Source organism: Aplysia californica, unplaced genomic scaffold (genome assembly GCF_000002075.1).
Source record: "Aplysia californica isolate F4 #8 unplaced genomic scaffold, AplCal3.0 scaffold00030, whole genome shotgun sequence".
In the NCBI taxonomy this organism is placed as follows: domain Eukaryota; kingdom Metazoa; phylum Mollusca; class Gastropoda; order Aplysiida; family Aplysiidae; genus Aplysia; species Aplysia californica.
The window spans coordinates 46435-51391 of record NW_004797300.1 but is presented as its reverse complement, the minus strand read 5'-3'; positions in this window follow the sequence as shown (position 1 = coordinate 51391).

Genomic DNA, 4957 nt, shown 5'->3' with positions numbered 1-4957 from the left:
TTTTGTCAGCACGCTTAACATATTGTTTTCTTTATAGATCACTACCGCCGTAATGCATTTTGTGTGGGGGTTTTCGTTTGTTTTGTTTTGTTTGCGTGTGTGGGGGGGGTTGTGGGTTGTTTGTTTGTTTGTTTTATTTTGGGAGGGGGTTGGGGGGGGGGGTATAGATGACTTCCTTAATGTATTTTGGATCCTGTTTTTCTTATAGATTACCACCATAACATGTTTTCTTTACAAATTAACTCTTTTTTAGTTTAGTTTCAGTAGAAGTTTTACGGCGGTTGCAACTGCATAAGGTCGTATGAGCGCCATGAGATCAAATCTGTAATATACTGTTTTCTTTGTAGATCAAGACTGTAATATTATACTTTTTTAATAGGCCACTAGCGTAACTTATATCGTTTCTTTATAGGTCGCCTGCATGTATTCCTGATATAATTACCAATGTGTTTATTCAAAGTATTAGGTCAAGACCGTAATATATGTTTACTTTATAGATCACCATAACATAATGATTGTTTTATTCAAATAGATCACAGCAGCAATATATAATTGTTTCTTCACATGTTTCCAACCCAAAAACAAATCTATTTCTTCATAACATCGATAACATCTGCCCGGTGATTTACAGAAAGTGAAATACGAATACTGGTTTTGCTGTTCTTGGGAGGAAAAATGACAACAGAAATTGTTTATTGTCAAAAATGAACAAAGCCGAAAGTTCGCCGGTCCAAAGAAACTTGCATCCGCCGCTTTTGATACCAAAATTGATACCAGTTGCCCTTTAACATAACATTCTGCCGGGAAAACGGTCATTCAAAGATATTGACGAATATATGCAGCCTATTACCAAGTTCCGGCGGTTAAAGATATTGACAAAGGCTTAGCCCGTCTTAAGGTTGATGAACATCGCCAGATCGAAATGGCAGAAAGCAGGTGTTGGTGAGATAGGAGTGCATCGATTTCAAACTCTGGTTCTTTCTTATGGGGCGGGGGAGAGACGTGGCGGGGGTGGTGTTTGGGGTGGGGAGAGAGGGGTGGGGAAGGGAGAGGAAGAGATTGAGAGGCAGAAAGAGAGAGGGAGACCGAGAGAGAAAGAGAGGAGGAGGTGAGAGAGGAGGGAAAATAGAGAGAGAGAGAGAGAGAGAGAGAGAGAGAGAGAGAGAGAGAGAGGGGGGGGGGGTGGAGGATGACAAAGAGATGAGGGAAAGGAGAGGGGGAAAGATGGAAAGAGAGAGAGAGGGTGGGAGAGAGAGAGAGAGAGAGAGAGAGAGAGAGAGAGAGAGAGAGAGAGAGAGAGAGAGAGAGAGAGAGAATGTCTATTTGGGCAAAATGTGAACAATGTATAGACATAATGTGTACTAGTATAACTGTCATCACCCCCAATCAGGTGGTCAGTAACGCTGTTTGCATTTTAAAAAGTATATTATCACAAACGGTATTTGAACAAACGATCGTTCACGTAGACTTCAAACTCCTACCTTAGAATTCCAAAGTTTTATATGACACGTTTGGCCGTTTTGAGGTACTAAGACCAATAGGAATCGACTCCGAACCCAGTTACTTACTTTCCAATTATGTGATTTTTTCAGGCGGTTACCTGGTTGGCTCTGCACATCTTCAGGATTTGGGATAACGTTGATTTCGGAACATTACGAAGCATTGACGTCTATTTTTGAAAATTAAATTCTTTAAAAACTGAAAAAGATTTTAATGATAAAAGTAAAAGTAAGTGGTAACCGTTGGTTCACGTAAAAAGGAGACGGACTTCCGTAGTATTAATCGTGGGAATCGACTCTTCGCCCAGCTCTAAAGATCATGAGGTCAGAAACCAATACATGTTTTATCTGCTCTATCAAAATCGTGAGATTATTCGGAGTTGTTATCAAGATCATCAAAGAATTGCATTCGAAAAAGCTTGTCATGTCGCTACCTTAGAATGACAAATCTCTTTTGCTGATCAGTACTTAGTTTTGAGAAATTTGAAGCCAAAGATATTACGTTTCACATCAGGTCAAGCTTTTTTAAAGTGCACTCCAAATAATAATACAATTTTGATATAACAGATAGAACATTTGTTCTTGGGTACCATGGTCTTAATAACTCAAAACGCCCAAAAATGTCAGATAGAACTTTGTTATTCTGAGATAGTGATGTTGTGGAACTCAAAAATTCTAACATCGAATTTCTCAAAACTAGGAACTAGGTACTGAGCAGATAAATCTAGAACTGTGTAATTCTGAGGTAGTGAAATGTGACACAACACAGTGGAATCAGTCGCTGGACACTTTTTGGGGCATATGAAATTATTGGTATTATCTTAAACCTTGATCATAATTTGTCTTGCTTTTGCTGAAAAAGATACCCACATATCTTGACTCGAAGTCGAGATATTTGTGACTGAAGGGGGTGGGAGTTTTATTGTCTCATGTGAGAGATAAAATCAGCGAGAGAATTGCGGCCAAAGTGTGGTGACTTCCAAAGTCTGAGTATCCTTGGAAACTGTACATTCATTATTTTTTAGACTTTCGTCAACATTTGTCAGTAAAAACGACACAGAAATACGTTCTCTAAAGGACATAAACGATGTTTCAACGAAACAAAACTATTAAATAAAAATCAGTCAACTTTCGTCTCTCTCCCTCCCTCCCTCACTTTCTCTCTCTTCCCCCTCTCTCTCTCTCTCTCTCTCTCTCTCTCTCTCTCTCTCTCTCTCTCTCTCCCTCTCTCTCTCTCACTCTCTCTCTCTCTCCCTCTCCCTCTCCCTCTCCAAGAAGGATCTTGCATGCGAAAGTAAGACACACAAAAACTATTAATAGAAGGGTTCTTGATCCGCCCCCACCCCCCATCCCGTCTGTGTGAGTGTGTCCAATGGTAGGGCTACCCCGACACCATTCTATTTAGACAAGACGTACGCTGTCCATACTCTTGTTGGTAGAACCGTACGTGCGGTTTCTAATCAGAGCCAGCATCAGGAGATCATGTATACACTGAGCCCTACTGAGCCTATAGGCTTGCACACCATCCTTGGAGGACTGGCATAGCCATAGACCAGGAAGGTTGCCTTTTACACGCTTTGGGGGATCTTTAGTTTTGAAAAAGTTTTACGCACTTGCAACACAAGAAGGTCAGGTAAGTGCCGAAGACTAAAGAAATGGTGAGCTGGTATAGGTTTAACATCCTTATCAACACTATTAGGTTGTTTATTAGGTGGGACCTCCGAGTTAAACGTTCATCTCTTTTCCAAGACGGGTAGTTTTGTTCTGTGAAAACTAAAGGAAAACTTACGGAAAGACGAAGGAAGGAAAAAGGATAGAAGTGCATTACTATCATTTCGTCCCCCTGTTATAAAAAAATTACCAATGTAAAAGCTTGTTCTCGGTTAAAGTCACGGCGTCCTAAATATAGCTCCTCAGAGAGTGGAGACCCCGATTATGTGTAGTTGGTCAAATACGTTCCAAAAGGAAAAGGGTGGTGAAAAATGATGTAATGGTATATGTTTATCGCCCCTATCAAAACTGTTTAGATTATTTAAGAGGCAAGACCTCCGAGTTTAACATCCTTCTCCGAGAGGACCGGACCGAGCCGAAAGGTAAATTCGTGTAAAGTGCCTTCCCAAGGACACAACGTCGGACCGAGCTGAGGCTCGAACCGAAAAGGGTGGTGTAGTTGATGTTTACTGAATAAAGAAAAGAAGGCAAAGACATTTAGGATGTACGTGAATGTAGATATTCCACAAGTACATCTAGTCATCGAATTTCAACTGGCAGGTACGCATAGGTTCTTGCTGGAATCATTGGTCTTCAACTTCTTTTTACCGGCATCTGTAGTGTAGCGGTTAGTCGCTTCGCCGTTGCACACAGAAGCCTTAAATTCGATTCCGGGGCGAAGAAAAGTTTTATCAAGTATCTCGGTTATTTAAGAAACTGAATCTCAGATCATAAGTACCGTCCATCTCCGATAGGAACGAATCACGGAAGTGAAAATGTTTCTTTGCATGAGTAAAGAGAAGAAAATTGGCACTATAATAATTATTTAGTGCTGGGAAAAAGTAAAACAGACAGACAAAAACAAAAGATGGAAAATAAAGAAGTAGGACCTACCATTAGCGCCCTCCAAGCACCAGCAAAAAGTGAAGAGCCTTTAAATCTTTTGGTTTCAATCATAAAATAATGAACAAAACACCTAGAAGAACACTGGTTTCTATTTGCATTTAGAACTGTGGCCATTTGTACCACCCGGGCTGACTGATACCAACTGAGACATCCAGCCAAACACCCTAGCTTGGAGTACATCCGAATTTCAGACTGGTTATGTCACGACTGTGCACATATTTTATTTCGTAAACAGGATACACTAATTGTATATAAACAGTAGGATCAACTGATGGAATGGTAAAATCATGTTACAGAGTTTATCAGAGTTATAGTTATAATATAATTTGATGACAATGCGGTTTTCTACATTAATATGAGGCGATGATATAATAAAGACTAGGCGACTACTCTTGCGACGTCCACATCATGTTTTTAGGCTCAATAAGAGTTTTACGGTACTTGCAACACAGTTAGGTCGTATAAGTGCCACAGATTAGAAGCGTTACAAGAGAGTAACAAACACAAAAAGAAGGAGAAGAGATCAAGACAATAGATGCTTGATAGTAAAGATGGAGCAAACCACACCAGAGCACCTACCAACCACCTGTGCATCATGTTTTGTAGCATGGTCTTCTCTATGCAGTGTAAACCGTTCCATGTCGTTCTATCCGTTATGGATAGTGATATAATTATGTTCACCTGTCTGTTTGAACATTTGGGGCTAGCTTAGTTTTAGAGCAAGAGTTTTACGGCATTTGCAACAGAAATATGTCATTTTTCGTTAATGTAGGTATTTTAAAGCCCCGATCTATTTTGAACACCCAATTGCAAAGTAATATATATATATATATATATATATG